Source organism: Pholcus phalangioides, unplaced genomic scaffold, assembly GCF_987345545.1.
Source record: "Pholcus phalangioides strain wild (caught in Gottingen) unplaced genomic scaffold, Ppha-v1.0 ptg000029l_1, whole genome shotgun sequence".
In the NCBI taxonomy this organism is placed as follows: Eukaryota; Metazoa; Arthropoda; class Arachnida; order Araneae; family Pholcidae; genus Pholcus; species Pholcus phalangioides.
Genome location: NW_028301619.1, coordinates 2,017,257 through 2,040,668, shown reverse-complemented (window position 1 = coordinate 2,040,668; position 23,412 = coordinate 2,017,257). Strand labels below are relative to the sequence as shown.

Below are 23,412 nucleotides of genomic sequence, written 5' to 3'. Positions count from 1 at the left end.
TATAACATGAAAAAAAATACGGTAAACCTATATCTTAAATACAGTAAAATACGGGGCATCACCTATTGTCATCAAAAACGTCGCCAGAAATAGGCATAATCATCAATTGTCGTTAAAGTTGCTGTAAAAGTGTGGAGATCAATAGGAAGAATTAAATATTTTAAAAATTAATTTCTAAAAAATAATAACTTATAGATTCATAGATGGCGTAGAAAAATCGTGGAGTAGATGTGAGTAGAACAATCGTCATTTTTTCCTACGAAAACGTTATAAACCACTTCCATTTCTCAAGGTTTCATTACTGATGAATGAAATTTTCACGAGCAAATTATACGTAGCTATGACTTGATGCGATACTTTTGTCTTAAAGTTGTGAAATTCGCATCTGTGTAATTATACGCAGGAAATAACGTTAAAAATATATTTTATTTATTCGTTCACGGCACGTCCCTCGTCCAATATATGAGTCATTCATACCTAATTTTGCTCTAAACGATTTTTTTTTTCATATTGAGAATGTCTCATGGTCCAACAAGGTTTGGCATAAAACAATACCACGATATATGTGGAGGAAGCCGGAAAAGGCAGGAGGGGCTGAAATTTACAAAAGGGCACCAAGTGATGCATAATTTTAGACATGGGCACGGAAATGATACGGAATTTCAGAAAGTCACAGAAATGATTATGATTTTCAGAAAAGGGGGCATGGAATGATGCAGAAGTTCAGAAAAGAGCAGGAGTGTGAATTCAGAAAAGGGTGGAAATTAAAAAAGAAAAAAACCAAAGAAAGTTACAAAAAATCAGAAAAAGTGCACGATTGGACAGAATTTCATAAAAGAACCAGGAACAGGGGCAGAAAGTGATTTAAAAAAAATCCATTGGAATGACTTCAACATATTGTCACGTTTTCGTTGGCCAGATCTTGAAAACATGAACATGACACATGAAAAAAATAGGTCTATATATATATATATATATCTCAAGGTGACACGGAATTATTGGGTAGGTGACAGATAATCGAAACCAGACGGGCAAATGACCCCTTGTCCCCTCTATCTCCAGCGTCCCTGTAGACGTGGTTGTAGCCTCACAGAGAACGGGGATGGATGCTTTAAGATTACCGTTCCCATATAGAATATGGGGCGATATTAATACTGCCCAAAAACTAAAAGTGCTAAAAATCCGTTGTCGATACCGGAAGGCTTATCGGGTGGCTAAGTAAGTGCTTTTCCGTTCTCCAATCTTAAAATCCTTAACAACGCTACTGGCAATGTAGATTCCTAAAAACCTGTGTTCGTAAGAAAAACTTGAAATATTGTCTTTCAGTTAAACCAACAATATGTGATGCTAAATTTGAGTCTGAACATTTTTTGGGGTTCATGTCAGTGTGTCTACATACATGGAAAGGAGGTTGGGTGCGAATATCCTGAAAAGTAATTAAATTATTTTGAGCCAATTTCTATCGAATGAAAAATTATGACGAAAATTTTCTTCGTTCTTTCAAGCTATGCTGAATATTTTTGAATGAAGACCCGAATGTGTTCCGCTAGAAGGAAAGAAAAAGCGACAAATTGATTGGTAATTGTGAACTACGGTAACGATTGTGGGCTGTAATAACTCAGATGTTAATTATGGTATCATCATCTGGGGAGGCGATTACAAGACAAATCTACACCCTATATATATTTGTTTTATTCAAAACAGATGTTTCAAAACCATTTGCAGTGCTCGCTCTCAAATCCAAACTTACAGAATTTTGAATCTACTACCCCATAACGCCATCTACCGAATCATACTTTATTTATATGGTAATAAATCAATATGCACACAAAGAGAGTCCATATCATTGAGAAGACCAAATGAAATTTATTCCATAACTTCATTTCGAAAATAAAATATTTCGCAAACATATTTTTATACTACCTTGCTCCTAAACTATTTAATGCATTTCCTTTGGTAATACAGAATTTATATAAGTTTGCATCATTTAATCTTTTCCCGGACAAATTAATATTTAAATTGATTTTCTAAATTTTTTTCTTCTGATCTTCTAGTTTAGAGCAGAGGTATTCAATATTTTTCTAGTCGCGAGCACTGCCCGTATCCATCATCAAAAGAAAAGCACCCTTACGTGGTAAGTTTGGCATATATGAATGCATGAAATCAAGATTATTTCAGTCGTTGAATGCAGTTTGTACAAGGTGTTTCGTTGAAACGTTAATCAAGTGCTGGCGAGCACGAAATCGGACACGAGCATCGAGCACTCTGGGTGCTTCAGGGAGCACCGTGGGGCTCGCGAGCAACGGGTTGAATAGGCCTGGTTTAGAGACATCAACCAAAAAATTCATGAAAAAAAATTTTACTGTATTTTTTCTGGACTTGCTCATGTCCATAGAAACAGCATTAAAATTAAAAATGGGAAAAAAAATTATTCTTCCTTCAAAATAGGCAATTTGAAAAATTAAATTTATGATGTAGGTGCTTAAATGAATGAAATTTTTGTTTTGTAAATTAAGTTATAAATCTCACACATTCAGGAAAAAAAATCACAGGCTTCCATGAGAGGAAAATATTTTTTTCTAATTAATATTAATAGAACCGATGTGGGAACATTGGCCGGTAAATTAGAAATTAGAATTAGAAAATTTTACATGAGATGGAACGATATCACACAATTTTTTATGTTGTGAATCATGTTATCATTGAGCCGGGTCCACACCCATCACGCATACACGATTCTGAGCTGCAACCGGTTTTGGAGGAGTGGCTACGCAAAATCTACCATTAAAATAGCGTGCGCTGTGCTTGCCACACCTCGAAACCGGTTTTTCCGCGGACTGAAGCTGCGTAGCGCTACGGGTGAGGATCCGGCTTTACGAATGTAGATCACTATTTCATCATTATTGAAAATGGCACGGTCATTGTTTCTGTTAGTGATTGAAATACAGCTTTTGAAAAATCATCTTTTTTAAAAATCAAAAGCGATTTTAAATTAAAAATGGTTTTAAATTCTAATTGTCTAGATGCTAGAACTACGAAATGTCTAGATAAGAGATTTATATTCTGCTAGTGGATTTGCAGTTTCTAAAATCTGTCTGAAAAGTTCTTGTTTTGTCGATTTCATCCCAGTCATCCAATCAGCCAATAGCAAATGGCCAATTCACAAATATCGATCCTACAAAAGCAAAGTTTGTGGGAATAATCATCATTTTAATAATTATTCAGTCCAAGAAAACAACAAAAATAACAACTTCTGCCCCAGGGCATGTTTCTCGCATGGGCAAACGGGGCACGTGCCTAGGTCCCAAAATTGGCTGATTTTTGCATTTTAGGTGCACCGCCCACATGCCCTCAAATCTTCATCCTCCTGCGTTTCCCTCTGCCTCAAGGAAGACTATATGTAAGGGGCCACAAGAATTCGTATTTGCCAGGGCCCAACTTATGAAGAACACACCCTATTCTAACTAGGAACAAAGAAAAAGGTTTTTTTGTTTCATAGTGTTGTATAGAAAAATAATTTTAAAAAAACGAACTATAAAATATGAGAGTAGAGAGGTGGAAATTTCATTCTATACACAAAAATTCACCATGTAGAGCAGAGGTCTTCAACCTCTTATACACTGCGGGACAAATTGAAACTTCCCACGAAGCCTGCGAGCCACCAGAACTCATGCAATTTAGTGACAACGTAATAGAAGGGACCAATGGAGCTCCAAGTTAAACAAGGAAAAAAATAATTGGAAATTATTTTGCTCACTCAGAAATTATTTCTTCTATTAATTATAAATTTCTATTAGTTCTTAAATAATTTTTTTCATTAATTTTGAAGAAGTTTTTGATTAATCACTGGTTAAATTAATTAATTCTGATATTAATTTTTATCTGAAATCATTTTAAATGATTCTTTAATTATTTATTTCGATAATTCTGAAATTATTTTCCTTCCCAATATATCTTGAAATCATTTATTTCAATAATTGCGCAGTTTCTCTTTTACTGATTGTGAAATAATTTCTATCAAAAATTACGAAATTATTTCTTTCATTGATTTATAAATTATTTAATTATTTCAAAAATTATGAAATTATTTATTTCAAAAATTATGAAATTATTTATTTCAAAAATTATGAAATTATTTATTTCAGAAATTCTAAAATTATTTATTCTAGAAAACTATTTATTTCTTTTACTCTAGAATTATTTCTATTCATTAATTCCAGAATTAATTGTTATTCAATGTTTTCAACCGTTTTCTGAAAATGATCGGCGGGAAACGGCAAAAAGATCCGAGGGCCAAATGCGGCCTGCGGGTCATGCGTTGAAGGCCCTCGATGCCTGACTTTACAGCAATTCTAACTGCTTCATGATCCTATACGCTATTTAAAAAATGACGTGCTACTGTTAAAATATTTACTTTTTTTTCTTATACTTTTCAAAGTAAACAATATATTTTTAATGCACAGTAAACAAAACGTGTTGAAACGTATACAAGACGGAAGAATGCGAAAAATGGAACGCGCCAAAAAAGTCATTGACACGGAACGGGTTCCAAACGCCGAAATGAGAAAACAACAACAGATTCATTGATAAAGGCATTGGAAAATTATATCGAATTCAATACATTTTTCAATATGTAATGAGGTGTAAAGGAAATAGAGTCAGTCGAGTTCTTGAGTAGCCATAATTTTAAAGGAAACCCGAAAATACACTTTTGTTTAACTTAAGGGTGGCCAGCCTGTGGCACGCCATGGTGCTGGCACGCGAAGGTTTGCCACAAAGGAAAGCAAAAATGATTTTAAAAAAACCTCGTTTTTCAAATTCAATTGAATTCTTTGAGGGCACCGGGATATTTCTTTATAATATGGCACGTCTGTAATGACGGCAGATACTAAAAAAATCAGATAAATATTTTACATATGTGAAATACTAATTGACGAAATCCAATGAAAATTTTTAAAGAATATCAATATCTTTAATTCTCAACACGTTGTTCTGTGATAAATCAGCCCCTCAAAAATGTGGTTATTGGGGAAAAATACAAGAATTAACATGAGTAAAATTTCTGCCTACCTCTATTATACCCCGAAACACCCCGAAATATTGATTAGTTTCGTTTCTTTATCTTAAAGTACTTTCGTTGCGATTAAAAGGAGAATAATTGTGTTTTTTCAGCATGGACGTGTTTGTTCCGTCAATGTTTTTACAGAATTTACAGCTCTTTTTACAACAACATCTATGTAGTAAAAAAAACCGATTCCATTTTCCAGTTATTTTCTTGAATCAGGAAATAGACCCAATTGGGCTAGTATAATTAAACTTATACTACTCCGACCTATGTAGCGCTCGTTGTGATGGACGTATTTCATTGAAATTTGGCATATACGTTACTTGGACCATGGGAAAACTTACTTGCTACAAAAAGCACCACTTTTTTATCTGGTGGCAAAAATTTGAACTATTTATTTCAATGAATCTCTTTTTTTTCCGCACGGACTAAATAACCACGCATACCAAATTTCATCAAAATACTTCCATTAGAGTGGGCGCTACATACGTCTGAGTAGCGTCAGTTTGTTTATAACCACCCTGTTTCAATAGTAAATTTATAAAAATCCATCAAACAATCTTTCGAAAGGCTCAGTGCTACGCTAAATACGAAAGACCTAAAAAGATGTTTCAACGGAAATCACACTTACACTTAATCTTTTTCATATCCCTTATTGATATTGAGAAAATTTTAGATTCACGGAATTTCGATAAACAACAAGTAATAAGTAATCTCCTCACGTTTCCTAATGTTTTATATTTTTACTTTTTTTTGACGTAAATATATCTCTTTCTAAAATTCCACTTCAACGAAAAATTACGAATTGCTTCAATCACTTACAATCCAGAGCATATACTTCAGTTAAAATTCGAAGATAATCTTCTGAATCGTATTTCAAAAATAATTATCCTCATGTTAAACTTAAATAAAAGGTAGACCTAAGTGCCTTGCTAAGTGAAGACGTTCCCGATGTTCACCAAAAGATACAAGCTCGTTTCAGAGTTCTGATAATCTCTCTCTAAAGATTTTTCTGCAATTAGGAATATCTTGGCCACCGTATTCTTTCCCAGTAAAAATTTTTCTACTTTGCAACAGGATAAAGAAGGGCTTTGTTACTCAAAATAAAATCGGAAATTTATTTCTAAACTCTAAAAACTCGCTTAGTTAAACCCGTGTGTGCGTATCCTGTATCATTAACTAGAGCTGGTCTGAGAGATTAATCGGGTCGGTTAATGGATCAATTGTTAATCGCAGTTAAAAATTTTAGTTGAGTTAATCGACTCAATCAATCCGATTAAAATTTTTGTAATTTAACTTGATTTGTTCAACAAAACTGATTAGATGTCTTATATAAATTATGTACCTATACGCGCACCCACACATAACATTTTGGATAAGCGACCGTATTTAAAAATATTTTGATCAAATTTGTCGGTGAGAGAGAAATCGATTCAACGCAAACTGATAATTTCAATTTCAAATTGAGTTTGATTTGGGGTTTTAGAACACATGGCCAAAATTTGTTTCCTGCACTCTGAACAGTAGTTTTTCGTTCTGTTTGGTGTGTGTGTGTTTTTTGAGATGCATCAGCTTTTCCCTTCCCAAGAACCATCTGGAAGTAGTTTCCAGGAAAACAAGCAACAATGTGATCAAAAGTAGGTTTGAAATCAGTGACACTAAACTAAAATAGCCGTTTTTTAAAAAAGAAAAGACAAGATCCAAGTGAAGAAATTCCAGATTTTGACAAAATATGTTCAGCATATTAAACTGCTTAAAGCAGGCTGGCTTTTAATTCCTTTAATTAGTCTATTACTATATTTATTTAAATCTGACGAATAAATGCTTGAAATGAATAAACTATATTTCTATAGCATCAATTAATATATTATATCGTCCCGCTCGTGCCAGAAGCATAAATGAGCATTGGCCTTGGGAAAAAAAGAACGTGGGAAATGACGTTTCAATCCATGTTACTCTATGGAAGTTATTTTCCTAAAATGTTTTGTAACATGTGTTTCAACAGGGATACACATTCGCGTTTCAGGCAAAACTACATTCGTGCTTCTGGCATGCGAGGGACGATATGGTTTTACGAAAAATATCCGATTAAAATGCAATTACTCGATTAAAAAATTTTTGATTACCCATTTGAAAATTTTAATCGATTCCCAGCCCTGTTAATAGCCCTTTTAGCTAAGCCTGGGCTAATTATAGCCCAGCTCTTTCCTAAAGTATTTATAAATTTCACTGGTCCAGTCTAAAACTGGTACAGTGGAATAAGCAAACCCTCTGTAAAATGGCATCTTTCTTCAAGAAGAAAACTTTTCCACATTTTTTTACTGGAGATAGTGCTCTTCCCCCCCCCCACTTCCGAAAACAATAAACCGAAGAAGACAAATATATATATATATATATATATATTCTACCTTTTTTCTATTATTTATACTGTACGCATGTTTCTATACTACCCCCGAAGAGGAAAAAACGGTATACTGTACTTCGAACACCGTCTCTCTTTTTTCTGTTATCAAAATGAAAACAAAAGCTGGCTCTGCCCGCATGCAGTTGTTCTGACAGGTTGAGCGAGGGTGGAAAAAATGCTTGAGTGAAAAGAAAACAACACAGTATCTGAATTCTTCATTGCAGAAATAAGAGAATTTTAAGGAGGCGAGATATCTCGTAATTGCCGAAATAGAAAGCACCAAGTTAAGCAAGACGTCTCGTGAATGCCGTTGAAAGGTTTAAAGCTCGATTTCGGATGTAAAATAGCAATCCTAATTCATAATACAGTGTACTCATAATTAAACTGTCATTCATAGGCGCCGGACTAAAGATCTCCCCCCCCCCACCAATACTTCATGAACATAAATGCACATACATACGGGAAACTGGCTGTGTGAAGAGATATTGATGATTTAGGAAGGGAAACTTTATCTCTGCTCTCACAGGGACTCGAACCCCGGTCTCGCATACACCGGACTAGTGCTCTACTTCTAAGCTGTGAAAGTAGATAGAATATTCCGCTCTTGGACCGTAAAGCTGAATAGTGTGCGGTGGACGGCGGTAGCAATCCGTTAATAGCTCCCAAACCGTCCATCGCACGGACCATTCAGCATATATATACGCTCCAAGAAGGGAATATTCTACCTACTTTCACAGCTTAGAGGTAGAGCACTCGTCCGGTGTAGGCGAGACCGGGGTTTGAGTCCCTGTGAGGGCAGAGAGGGCAGAGATGAAGTTTTCATTCCTAAAACATCAATATCTCTTCACCACACACAGCCAGTTTTTCGTACATATTAACAAGGGAGAGAACTACATAAGATTTCTCTTAAGTGATCTGTAAATGGGCCGCGGGTCATTCAAGTGATATACGAATGTGCTATGTACAAGCTACTTGAGCGATGTGGAACTGCACCGTGGGTCACTTAAGTGTTCTGGAAATGTGCGGCGGGAGGGTGAACTGTATCGTGGGTCGTGTGATCTGGAAAAGTGCCGTTTAGTTCATTTTTACAAAATTAGGTTTGAGGTCGCGGGCCACATTTGGCCCGTGGTGTGGCCCGCGGGCCATGAGTTGAGCATGTATGCTGTAAATTATTTTTTGAGGTTCGGGACGCCACCAAGACAGAAAGAATTTCAGCTATCCCCATCGCCAAATGAATCATGGGATTAAATCCGGAGAGCTAAGCTGCCATTCAATAGGAAACAAACACGACTGATGAGTCTCGTCTGTGAAGTGATGCTTAAAAAAAATCATAGCTTTGATGTGATCCATCTTGTGTGAAAGTTATCTCGTCCAGACATCGTCTTTGTTTCAGTTGCGGAACATCGAAAGCGTTCACCATTCAACAGTAGGCCTACTTTTTTCTAAGTATTCACGGGACAGGTAACATTCTAAAGAAAATTGCGGTTTATTTTGTATTTCGCAAGTTTTGTTTCGAATCCGTTCCTTGGGCCTACCTTTGCGTGGTAGGTACTGACATAATTAAATTGTTATCGTCTGATTTGCCATTGGAATAGCTAACAGACGATACCAATGTTGTCTACTTGCGTTGCGAATATCTCGAGATATAGCGTAAAACAATTTCATTACGAAAGCGGGCTCCGAGCCTGGAGCCCAGATCAGAAGAAGTATTAAGACCAGAGTGGAATTATTTAATTATACCATTTGATTTGTTTTAACGAGATCTACCAGAAGACATACAAAACACCGATACATTCTGACTACTTCCTGAGATATGAACATTTAAATTATTTCGTTACACAACTATTTGCTAATGCATCTAGTATCGTCAGATGATTTAAAAAAATTTAATCACGTCAAAATGACTGATACGATGATGAAATCTACTGCAGTCATACAGAATGGTGGTTTTTGGTAAATGTATAGAGATTTCCCCTGTAACGCATAACGGGATTACAATGCCCAAATTTCGACAATTTCGGTTGATAACAGTCCGATCAAGATAAAAACACACCTTTATCCTTAAAGACTGCAAGGCCAGAGACATCATCGACTTACAATCTGGAAAGAAATGTGTGAGCCAATGTCAATTACGAGTCTCACAGTCGTTGTGTTGCAGTAGCAGAATGTGACTGATCTTGTACAAATAGAGTGGATAATTCCGCAAGACTTTCCATACTATGGAATAAATCATATCCAACTTTCGCACAACTCGACCAGCACTATTACCAGCAATGCTCTCTTCTGTATCATCAAATGTTGTAATTTCCGGTTTTTTTTTTTTTTTTACTGTAGTGCAGGTTGGTCCGACCTTTGTATTGCAAGTGAATATGTTTCTTCAAACTTCTGAATCGTCGATTTCAATATTGAAAACGGTCATTGCGAAAGTTTTGACGGGTTCTAAACTACGAAGAGCGGCTGATGTGCGTGCATTGGGCTCTGGTGGAGGTAAAAGAATTTCCCCTTTTGAGGTAACGTAACATGCAGAATTGTTAATTACAATGTCTGGCTGAAGTTCGCTTTTCGGTTTATTAATCTAATTTCGCACTGTTGAGGCGAAGAAGCCAATAATTTGCATTTCAATCTCCTTAGTTGCGTTTTATGCAAATATTCTGCTGTGTAAGAATCGGTGTGCCCTATCGGGGAATTTTCTAACAATTTTTTCACGGAGCCCTTCTAACGTCTTTATAAGTCCTTTTTGTAAATTTTGTGCAATTCCAGTCGTTAGATCGAGCTGCAGATCGCCTACAGGAGTATTGGTTTAATTATGATCACCAGGCCCCGGATGTTGATGATATTTGCATTTGTGTTTTTGCATTTTTTGCCATTTTTCAATTTAAGGGCATTTTTCAAGTTTCGAGGCATCTTTTGGCATTTTTAGGATATTTTCCACTTTTCCAAAATTATTTTCACAGCAGGGTTTAAGCTGGGTAAAAAATTTCTTTCGCAAAAAAGCGAAAATTGGGGGAAAAGCTTTAGCAAAATGCTACAATGCTATGTAAGGATTGATGGTTGGATGTCTTACTCATTTCGTACCTCCTGTAAGAATTTTTGCAAAAGTGGCTACTTCTTCTTTCGCACTCTACGATTGTCTTTCGCATTTTGCGAAAAATGCGACCGTAGCTTAAACTCTGTTTCACAGGTGAAAGAAATTAAATATGTGTGCTAATTACATTGAATAATATTATCGAATATATTATTTATAAAACACTTCAATCAAACCACTTTAAACAATTAAACTACGACTTGTGTCGTGATAAAGGAATTCAATTTAAGCAAAACGCAAAGTACACATTACAAAAAAATATCTTCGTCCAAATGTGGTAACCTGACAGAAGAGACCGTGGTTTATAATTTGGCAGCAGTCACCAGAGGGAAAAATACAACAACAGATTGCATTGGTATATGAACTTCAAAAGTCTTTCGCCGAAGATAAAAGTCAGTCAAACCGTTCATCGGCAAAAGAAAGCAAAGGAAAAGAAGTGTTGGATTCTAAATTAATGGATCGAAAGGAAATTAAAAACATTGCTCATTACTACTTGGAAAGGAACTGGTGCTGAAGCCCGCCCTGTTGCTGATGTCATTATAGGTATTCAAGAGCCGGATCAATTCTGAGATTCTAGAGCAGTGTTGCCCTTGGTGGGCGATGGAATGGTCCAGGGGGGAGATAGAAGTTACGAGTATAACATAGGATCCTATGGGTTTCCTTGAGTCGGGGGTGGGGGGCGACGAGACAAAAAAAATTCTGAAGAAGGGGCTATGGAACAAAAAGTTTGGGAACCTACGTTCTAGAGAAAAGTCGATCATTCCACTATCTGTCAACTTTTTGACAAAAGCAGTTTTGTGGCCAAATGGTGTGGAGTACAATAATAATTTACTTTTCTTGACCGATGCTACTCAATATATGATAAAAGCAGGGCGAGCGATCAGAAGCTTCTATGCAAAAGCTGTACATGTAACTTGCCTTGCTCATGCAATGCTAAGAATTCGTGAAGAAATTCGATCATGCTGTTCGAACATTGACCATTATTATTTCCAATGTGAAAAACGTTTTTGTGATACTTATCGCATAGAAGCTATATTAAAGCCAAAGCTCCTACATTAGTTCTGCTTCCAACACCTGTGATTGTGCGATGGGGAACATGGCTGAATTCTTGCATATCCTACAGTGAAAATTTTCATATAGTCAAATCCATACTAAATAAATTCGATACGGAAGATGCTGCATGCATTAAAATTCACAAACTTTGTTTTGCCAAGAAAATATTAAAGGACAGTTGGCGTACATGATAATGGTTTCCACTTATCCAGTCTTTGCCATTTGGACATGGAACATACTGATGCTCTTCGCTGCATAGATAAAGTCAGTGAAGTTCTTAGGTGTGCCAAAGACTCCGTAGTCTAGTCCAATCTGTTGTAACAAAATTCAACGAAATGATTGGAAAAAAAGTGGACCTACTACCCTCAGAAAAATTTCTGCTGACTTGACGGGAAAAGTCCGAAAATTTCGAGATTGAAGAGGAACTAACTGTGAGTGAATCAGTTTTTTTTTTAAATTTGCCCCTATAACATCTGTTTATGTTGAGAGAAGTTTCTCTTGATATAAAACAACAGAAGATGTTTCAATTTTGAAAACATGATAAAACATTTGATACTGCAATGTAATGCAAATGCATTTTCGATTAATCAATCCTTTAAAAAGGTGAGAAGTTTTAATATACACATCATTTTTTATTCATTTAATGAATAAATACTTTTTCGCTGTACATATTTGTATATTTTCGCTTTCAGATTGCATAGCCCATTCAAAAATTACAAATTTTTTAATAGGAAAATTCTATTGGTAATTTTTGATGAAATGTAACGTTGAGAGGGATGGGGGAAACGAAAGGAAAAAAAATCTGATTTTATTTGTCTTTTTCCTTTTCATTTTCAACAACCTCATTTCAACATTCCTCAACATTTTCCTTTGACTTTTGAACATAACTGGTATTTTGAAGAACTTCGTATAGTTATTCTGATGAATTTTTTGTCATTTTTAGGAAATTCTTTTCGAGCTTTTAGGGAATTTTTTTTTTAATTTTCAGAGCATTTTTTATGGTCAGTTTTTAGAATGTTTTAGGTCAACAACATCCGGGCCTTGCTGATCATTATGTATTAGACATATTCAGCTGGAAAAGGTAGAACCTTTCTTTGATCGGGAACGATTTCTTAATTGTTAATTCTTTATTATTTCTCCCCATGATGATTATCTATGATTACTTCTTTATTTTTGAGAAAATATATATTTATGTAGTTTGTTTCGTGAAAAAGCATCAGTAGATGCGCTTTTGGATACTTGATATAGATGCGATCAATTATTCAACACGTACTACTTATTTTGTCTCTAAACAATTTATTTAACATTAGATGATTTAATTAAATCAAAAATAAATCATAATCTTCCAAAACATCCTTTTTATGAATGCACCGCCATAGAACTACAAATAATTGGGCAAATTATCTGCCGAGTTTGTATTTCCCGTAAAACTAGATACCTTAAATCCTCTTCCTTCAACGCTTCATTACTTAAATCCTTGGTAATGAGGGTTATTGATCAGCCCTTTAATTACAAGACAAACTTACGCTAGTGAATTCATCGAACTATCGCTATGCGTTTCATTTCGTGATTTCTCTATTTTGCATAATCCTAAGGATTTCAAAATACTCTGATATCTTTCCATAGAAATATGACTCGGATCGGTTTATACACGATAGCTCAGTATTCTAATTATACAGTATCTATGGGTTATGAATAATGTTAGATTGTAATAAGAAATTATAATATGTGATACAAATTAAAAGGTCACCTTGATTTTCACCTAATTTTACAAAATAAAATGAAAAAATGCGCACCCCCATTTTTTTTTATTTGTACGTTCAAAGGCCGGGCATCATAAAAATCGAGCCTTTCAGACTCGAGTATTCATTTTTTGGAATTTTCAAAATGTTTTTGAATTTTCTCTCTCTCTGATGCTTAAAAATTCATAAAAACATGTGGATGTCAGAAATTCTTTATTTTCTCAATTTTTTTTTTTTCAAATTTGCAATTTTTTTTGCGACGAAATAATTCACTTTGTAAATTTTTTTTCAGCCAAGATGATGCAGGGTATATGCATCTTCACAACAGTTTTTTTCAGTAAAAAACAACTTTAAGTTCTGCACTCTGATAAAGCCCTAAAGTTTATGTTCACCATATTTCTAACTCAAAACTCACACAATCCCTTATGTCAGAGCTCAACTCCCCTCAAGTCAAAAGGAAAAATTCTACAGTGAGAAAAAGGAACCCACACATTTTTAGCACCAGGCTCTGAAATGGTTAAAGTACACCTGTGTGTTACCAGGTTTTCAGTATCATAGAGACGGGGGAAGTAAAAAAATACATTGTATCTGGAGTTGCTGGATCTATGTCTGATACCTGCTAAATAAGGGTGGATTCACATCTACAGACACTCACCGTGTCGCGTCAGACACGGCAAACATTCTTTAAAACATAAAACTAGTGAACGTAATCATATCTATCGTATCGGGGCTGCGCAGGCGCAGACAGACGTTTTTATGTTAAAGAATGTTGGCCGTGTCTGACGCGACACGGTGAATGTCTGTAGATGTGAATCCACCCTGATGAGGGTCGCCTCGCAGTTGTCCGATTAAGCTAAAGTTTTGCACAGATCGTTTCTCTTTTGTTGATTGAAAGAAGTTAGGGCAGATAGGAGGTGCTTTCGAAGCATTTAGAAAGTTGAAGAAAAAAAAAACAAGGGCCAGCTTATTATACGTTCATTCATTTTACCGAATTGCGGTAGAAAAAAATTGGAAATTGACATGTGCGAAAATTATATAAAGCCATCTAGTCCAATGATTCTCAACGTTTGGAAGCCCGCTGGCCGGTTGAATTCTTTTTTTTTTCTGAGTGGAAGGCCCGGGGACTTCGACTAATGGGAAATAAATGGGGAAAAATTAAACGATGAATCACTCTCTCACGGGGCCCGGTTTTACTGATGCCAGGGCCCGGTGGTTCAGAAACACTGATATAGACTAGTGTGATTTTTTCCCACCGAGTAATGTGCTTTTTGTGGGTATGACGTCATCAGCACATACACTCACTGCCTTTTTTCTTTTCTTGTAATAATATCATGATGACGCGCGTTAAAAAGTTCAAAGTTAAATACGAAAATTTTTTTGCTATTAAATAGCGTGACATGAAAGCCGAGACATTGCCATGGGACTTATTCCGTAGCCAAGATCTCTTCTAGCTAGGTATTTTATGGCAGAATCTGCTGTTAAATAGCACGGGTTTGTTTGATAGAGAAATATTTTAATTAGTGAAATATATGCTGAAATAACGCAAGGATGAAATATTATTCATAGGACAGGGCAGAAATTTCAACTGGAGCTCACGTGACAATGATTATGTTTTTATTTTAGGAGATGAAAAAAATTTCGAAGTTGGAATGCTCAATGTGGACAATGTTTAGGGCTCGCATACCTCAGCAACTGTTAAACTTGAAAAAAATTATGTAAAACTGAGCATTTTCTGAGAGACAGGTTTCTAAAAATTGAAAAAAATTAGGTGTCAGCCAAATTTCTTAGAAAAAAACTATAATCTAAAACTATATTCTTTAAAAAAGAAACACGGTCCAAAAAATATTTTTTTTATATATTTATGGAAATTTTGTACTGTGTCCTCTTCTTCAATTTGAGCTTATAGAGTCAACATTTATAAGACAACCATAAATATATTTTATGGGCATTGTATAATATTTTATCACGTGTATATATTGTTTATAATTTTTATTAATTGCATTTTTAATTGGGTTCCCGTAAATTTGAAATATACGACATCCATTTTTTATGGGCATCTTTTTCTCAGCCACCTCGTTGGGCATTTTGCCAGTTGTGGCATTGTATTTGTATTTGTATAACAGACCTACAAACGATACAAATGTAATTCAGTCATTACACTTCACTCACTTCACTTCTGAAATATAGATGAGAGCACTGAAAAATCAGACAACACTAGATACGCACTCAGACTGTTAGGTACACACACTTACACTTCCGGCACAACTCACTAGTAGTAAATTGCCCATGGCGATAGACCTGGGTTGTGCTCGGTTTGAAAAAAAGACTTCAATTTGGTTACTACGCATAGAAAAATTTAGGTGCCAATATACAAAGTTTTTAGTTTTCATGATGACCTACCACCTGAAATTTGTCAAGCGCTGCTTATAGAGAGGATTTATGCGCTTGTATCAGAAAAGCAAAAAATTGATCGGTTGACTTTCGCCAAGAAGACTATCACATGAACATCCTAATATTATTCAGTGCATGGGAGAAGATAGGGAGAGAGAGAGCATGGGACATCCCCCGAGTCTAAGGCTGAGCCGACTGATCCAATGTATATCAGTATATGTGAACTGACATCATCATCATCATGCTTCCCCAGACTTTTAAGCCTATCTCCGACATTGGAAGAGAGGTTCTCGAGGCAAAAGACCGTCGTCGGGTTGAGTTCATTTTGCTCAACATTTCATTTCACTCAACAGATCAGCCGACCCCAGATCTTTTACCCTAGGAACTTCACAGTATTTGAGGCCGATACTGTTTCCGTTGACCAGAGACTTTCAAAATTGCAGTAAACCAACTATCAGACAAACTAACTTAAAGCGCGAGGTGAATTTTTTAGTGGCAAAAGTCACAAAGAAAAAAGGTCTCGAGCTATACAATGTATCTCCAACGGGAATAAATTAACGTTCTTGCAACCAACTTCGTTTCCCGACTTGAATCCGATTTTGAACTTGCATGGAATATTTACTAGGCCTGTATACCAGAAGTATCCAACGTTTTTGTTCTCGTGGAACACTTGATGGCTACACAAGTGTCCCACGGAACCTAAACGAACAAGCGTTATGTGTCCAATACAGGTGATTTCCTGCAACACCAATATAAAATTTTTCATCTTTGATGCCATGGAACACCGAAAAACTTCCACTTTCACCACGGAACACCGGTTGGAAAAATGTGCTTCATATGATAGTAGGGCCGGCATTATACACTATAAAAATTTTATGAAAGTTCATGTATAAAACTTGAAAAATCCAACCAATAAGCGTATCGTTTACATTCGAGCGAATGCAACCTCATTACACAAATAACCTCAAATTTCCTGTATTTTGCCGTATTCAAGATCCCAACTTTACGTATTTTCCTTAATTAAATGTAATCGCAGGGTTTTAATGTTTTTTCGTGAAATGCATTTTTTACAGCGATTTGTAATAGACCTCAACTTCAGTAATTTCAGCAATAATTGGCTTAATAACTTTATCGAGAATCGTATGTTTTGGCGGCAATTGGCGATATCCCGTATGTGGGACCGCCATTTTCCGTATCTTCCTCCATGAAATGTGCCACCTAAAATATGAGGATTTAGTTTGTTTTTTTTTCATTTGACAAAAGAAAAAATTAGTAATATGAGTTTCACAACTGAAATAATTTTTATTCAATTCGAATTAAATTATCAAGTCCGCTCACGGAGCAGCTCTGTTGTCCGTGGACCAGGTTGAGAAAAACTCTGTCCTATATACATATATATCATATTACCCTCCTGATAACATTTTTTTAAATACTTTTTTCTGAGACATGATTATCCTTTCGATTATTGTCAGCTAGTATATGTATATTTATTGGTCTGCTTTTTTTCAACTTTTTAAACTCTTTAAAGAGAGAAATTTCGGTATTTGTTTATGAAGTAACTTCCGCTGAGAATATTGTTCTCGATCCATTTCAGTTGAATCATGTACGCTATTTAATTTAGGTTGGGTTGATTGAAAGCCAACTCGAGGCACATAATTTCAATTATCTTCTGAACTTTCTAATAATTTTTCTCTTTTTTTTTTGCTATCATTTGAATTAGCTGTAGCTTTGAGAAAACCTTGGAGACTTCGTTATTACCAATACAACTGCAACGTAAAAACATGGGGAAACAAATGTGGAAAAAAAAAAGATCCTAATATAATATGTTTGAAATTATTATTATTGTTATTTTCAATGTTAATATCAAAAGATATTATTACTTACCAACTATTTCTCTTGGATTTAATCCATTTTTTAGCTTATCGATTATAAAAATACCACACGCGCATACTAGTGACAACACCATGAACGAGAGATCTTAAAACAGTAAATAAGCAACTAAAATGCAAAAAAAGAGCATGTTCCATGTGCTACTGTCGTCTGCTTAGAAAATGCTTGAGCAGTGACGTCACGCAGTAGCTCCGAGACCACGCCCACTGAGCCAAAGCGGCAAACGCGACTTAAAAGGGATGAAACAGCCCTTATTATATAGCCCTGCTTTGCATATACATTTCAAATAATCCCTTGTATCATTTATGCCATTTATAAGTTCACACGATCATTACTAAACAGTTTTCTTCATCGCGAATACTGTGTTTGACAACCAGACTAGACAAACTGTATTGTCGAAATAAATTTCCTTGGTTGCGTTTTATTTTCAACGGGAATCGACTTGGTTATTTGGCGGCGAGACCACATTCGTGAATTAGCATAAATCCTAGACTGTTTATCCTGTAATATTATCTGTCTTTTGTTTCATTTTTCTCAAGTCTAACTTGACTAACCCGAGGGAAATTGGCCTCCCGGGCTACCGTGGGTGAAAGATAATGTTATTTTTTAGATGCCAACACCGCGCCAAAACGATCGCTCTCTCTTTCTCTCTACTCTTCATTAACTAAAAGTGATGGATTTAGTTTAGGAAAGTATCGAGTTACAAAACAGAGCTAAATGTCCTTTTATTAACAAACAAACGCGCTAATAAGTTTTTGTTAGCTTGAAGCAGAATGTAATCATTCATATTGATCGATCCTTTTCACAGACGAAGCTGATCTGATTTCGTGAAAATTATCTCTGCGGCACTTACGGGGTGTTGGATTTCAGGAAACTTTCTAATCACGAAATCTAATACTAATATGACATTCATATTAAAAAAAATTTATAGTTTCAATGTCTCTTACCTATATTCCTATATTAAATTCTTAAGATCCACGTACGATCACACTAGAGCTTTGGAAAGTATCTTGCGTGATCCTAGAAAAAAAATTAAGTTAGCGAATGCATAAAAATTGATGAAGCAATTGTCGTAAATAAATGAGGAGCTTATTTTCAAAAGGGAAAATTTCCACTTTTGCTAAATTTACAGTGAAAGTAAAAAACGTATTTTCCCCCGGAGTAGGTTTGTTTTACAATACTAGAAAATGACCCAACAGGTATGTAGGAATGGTAGGAGAATATTTAAATATAATTATGTTTTTTTGATCAACATTAAAGGGAGTTATCCACATTTGAATTTTGAAAATGTTACGTTTTGAAAGAAAATTGGTGGAAATGTATTACCTTTTGATTAGAATTTGAGCTGGTCAAATCTGACAAATTGAAAATTTCTACGTCACATGTTGTGGAACCTCCCACAACGGATGCCTCCACTGACGGACACAATTCTGAATTACATCGATGAGACTCGATGTATCTCACTATCCATTAAAGGACACTCCTCGTAAGCGGACAAAATTTTCGGCTTCATGGGTGTCTGTTATCGAGAGATGAAAAAAACCGATACGATATAAAAAGGGGGATATGCTGCCTTTTGATAGAAACGAGCAACTTTACATTGTAATTTCAACAAAAAAATATTCTCTAAATATTCCCTAAAAAATATTCAATATGCTTGAATAATACTGGTTGCATAATCTGGCAGAGCTTATCCCAAAGATTTACCTTACCGTAAACCGTTAAAAAGTGCATTTCAGGAAAAAAATAAAAATGTTCGTTTTTGAAAATAACTAATCAAATACAGTATCATGTTTAAATACACTTGATTGTATTCATTTTAAAAAGCTTTAAGGTTTTTATGATTACGCCCACCTGTCAGTCGAAGGTTGAGTGCAGTGATTCTAAAATTGGGTGTCAAGGCATTTCAAGGTACCATCGAAGTGTTTAGATATCAGGCAGGATGTAGATACATGTATATAGTGAACGTCAGTTATAATGAGTGATTTGCAAGTGGTTGCCAAATAGCTAACGTTAAAGATGCAAAAAATATTCGTTATAGCGAGTTGAAAATTAAGAAGCATTAGCTATAACGTCAAACGCCAGTTTGTTCTTTTCTCTCTCCAAGAATTAAATATGACGACGCTCATCATGGCACATTGCTCCTTGTAAAAAACTACTCTGAGGTACTTTTAAGTATCTAAGCCCCAATAAAAACGCATGTAAATTAGTGCTGCTAGCATATTTTTAATTGAAACAATACATCAACACGGCAATTTAATTAATTGGAGTGGATTTTTTGATTAGCTAAAATAAATAATTAAAGGTAAAATATACAGTTTTTCTTTTGAGTTTATTGGTTATCTATGTATACGTAGATAAAATTTTGCTTAGCAAAGATGAATAGCTTTTACCTTGAATTTTATTTCTAATTCCTCAGTTTTATAAATCTTTGAACACGTAAAATTAAAGCAGCTCTCAAAAAATGACACCGGCAAGAAATCAATTATTTCCAGATAAAAAAAAGTATTATACTGTAATATATTATACCGTATTTTGCACTGAAATGACCCTAAAAGATATAGTTTCTAAAATACCAAGAAAATTTGAGAAAAATAATCAGAATAGTGGATTTCTGACCATGTATTTGCCATGTATATTCAAGAAATCTATTCAAGTATCCATGTATATTCAGAGTTAACGAAAGATGGACACATAAAAGTCAAATTTCTTAACCCTCCCCCGTTCCTATTTTTGGACTTCCTCAATATACACGTGATGATTTTATTCAACTTTTGTTTCTCCCAAGGACTAAGAGGCAACAGGACCAGAACTTTCGATTTGAAGTCGTTTAAGAATGACAACAAATCATGTTAAAAAAAACTTTCCGATTAGCGTAAAAAGTGTCTATAACAGCCATGAAAGGGAGCGGCGATATAAGAATTGAGAATTTTAATAGTTTATTGGTCGACTAAATCACTTTGATAATACGGAATTGTTTTGTAAAAATGTCTTAGAGAGAGAAAATAAACTAGTGCGAGACCAAAAATCGATTTCAGTTCTCTTCATTCGTTGATATTAGAAGGAAAATGGCCTATAAGACGATTTGAAGCAGATAAAGCAGCAATTTTCCACAATTTTAAAACTAGAGAGAGCAAAAAAATTGTATTTTGCTTATAATAAGAAGACCGTTATGGCAATTCTTCTTTTGATTGTGAACTGTCTTTTTTCGGACTTTCACTCAGGGCCGTCTTTAGAGCATCCTGGACCCCCGGGCCAAGTGATTTTTCTGAGCCCTACCAGGCTAATTCAACTACTTCTCATTTTTCTGAGGCCAACTCTTCTCTGGAAGACCTCGAGCAGTGCCCGGGTGGTCCATGTGTTAAGACGGCACTGCTCTTTTCTACTGTATTCCCAACTCATTCCTAAATGCAATAAATTTAGAAAATTTCAGAATTCTTGGGTGGGTGCAATTACCCATGTTTTATCAACTTAGTCGGTCGGGGTTCGAATAGCTAGGGTGTGGGTCAGAATATTCTCTTTGTTGAGTCGTTCGGAAAAGGCCTTAAATTGTAGGTTCCAGTAAAAATTATTCCATCAAAGTGCAGAAAACGATCATGTTGCAACGATATAGCCTACAGGGTGTCTCATCACGACAGCCCAAACTATGCACAGACAGATTCCTCTTTTGGAATACATAAAAAATGCCCAAAGAACTGTATTTGTACGACCCATAGTTTTCGAGAAAAATACGAAAGAAAAGTATGACGTCATATCCGGTGCTATATCAAAAGGGTCTTGACGTCATTCCACGGCGCGCGCATGCTTGCCTCGATATGCGCGGTGGACATTTCGAACATCTTCCTATGTAAACATATGCAAATACCGATGTTCATGCTTCTAATTAAAAAAAACTCTCTTGCACCGGATGTCACGTCATACTTTTCTTTCGCGTTTTTCTCGAAAACTATGGGTCGCACAGATACAGTTCTTTGGGCATTTTTTATGTATTCCAAAAGAGGAATCTGGGGCCCTACCACCACCCCTATGCTTATGAAAGGATATCCGAGAGAATTTGATGTCTAGCACTAGCGATTACTATAGGTGTCCATTCTGAGAGAGCATGCGCATTTTAAGAGACAAATAGATGTTCCAGAACTGATATATTTAATTACGGTCAACAAACAGCAACTGTTGAGCAGTTGGTACGGCGACGTAAAGTCGAGGGTATATAACCGAAAGGTTCATGGTTCGAATCCTACTCGCAACGCTATTTTTTCCACTGTTTTACCTTACAACCTCAATGTTTTTGAATGTTTATTTTTTTATATTTTTCATTGCACTCAAAGCTGTTATTAAACGTCCCGATATTCCCGGAGATGCGTGGAGTCACGATGCGCTTGCTGCGGGGGATGGCTTATCAGCCAGCCGCCCCCGCACACGTTTTATTACATTGTGCATTGTAAAATGAAAGTATTTGTGGTTTTGTGATTGTGCCGTAATTATTTTTCCCAAAAATAAATAAAAACATGAATTTTTCATAAATGCAACGGTATCGTGAGTGTAAAATACTGTAATCCGAATCTCAGTCACAGTGGTTCCCTCCACTTTTTAAATAAACATCGCTTTCCCTCCGTGTATTCGGAGGAAAACCCAACGAATCATCCGAAGAAATAAAGTAAGGGGAGAAAAAAGTAGTTTCGAGTGGGATTCGAACCATGAACCTTTCATTTAGCTTCGATTTTGTGCTCTCGTCGTTCTACAGTTGCTGCTAGCCCACTATGATTAAACATACCAATTTTCGAACATCTATTTGTCTCTAATGCGCATGCGCTCTCAGAATGGACACCTATAGTAATCCCGAGCGCTAGACGTCAAATTCTCTTGGATATCCTTTTTTTAGCATGGGGAGATAGTAAGGCCCCTGGCTGTGCAGAGTTTGGGCGGTCTTGATGGGACACCCTGTATAATAAAAATGAGTTGATAAAATTCTCCATCAAAGTGCTGAGCAGGTTTGAAATAACTTCATAAAAAAGTTAACTACGTATATATCCGTTACTTTTTAATTTGGCCTTTCAATTAGGCATTAGAAGTGCTTCCTTAAAAATCACTCCCTCTACGACCTTAGAATGACCCGAGAAAGAGATTCTCGTCTTCAAAATTTCATTACTTTAAAAAAAAATTGAGTTTTTTTTTCTTTGTTTAAAACAAGATTCTGCGAGTATATAAATTACGCATTTAGCTCGAGCAAAACCTGGCAATGAAATTCTCGCTCGAGCGAGCAAAACCTAATTTGGCTAATAGAAAAGATCAAAAACCTAGGGTTCAATGAAATAACGGAAATCGCGTTAGATGACCTATAGGGACATTTCTCGGATGGAGCGTTTTTCGTTGCGCTTGTCACGTTGTTCTTCTCAAGGTACACAAGGAATCATGTTGACGTTTAACAGTTGACTCAAACGTTGTTCTAATTTGAGGAATGAATCTTCTAAACTAGCTTTAGTGTCAACCTATAAATGGTAATTAATTAGCAAATAGGAATATTTAATGTAACAAGAAAAACACTATACTGAAAAAATGTTTACTCTAACCCTTTCAAATCCGACCATTCATTTTTAGGAATTTTCAAAATGTTTTTGTGCATGCATTGCACAAAAACATAAATGTTAGCAAATCTTTATTTTTTAAATTTTCTTTTCAAGTTTTTATTTTAATTGTGAAGCATTCATTTCGTTCCAATTTTTTTCAGCCAAAATGATGCAGGATATATTGATATTTACATACAATTGTTTTCAGAATTTGG

At 35.5% G+C, this 23,412-nt stretch overlaps 1 protein-coding gene across 1 annotated transcript in view; it reads right to left on the bottom strand.

Annotated features, from left to right (window-relative positions):
* LOC149067571 (uncharacterized) overlaps positions 1–23,412 on the bottom strand; it is a 251,303-nt gene that overhangs the window by 190,851 nt on the left and 37,040 nt on the right. Inside the window, exon 2 of the mRNA XM_089252450.1 lies at positions 18,578–18,650. The gene's annotated coding sequence lies outside the window, so the exon portion shown is untranslated. The remainder of the gene's footprint in view (positions 1–18,577; positions 18,651–23,412) is intronic.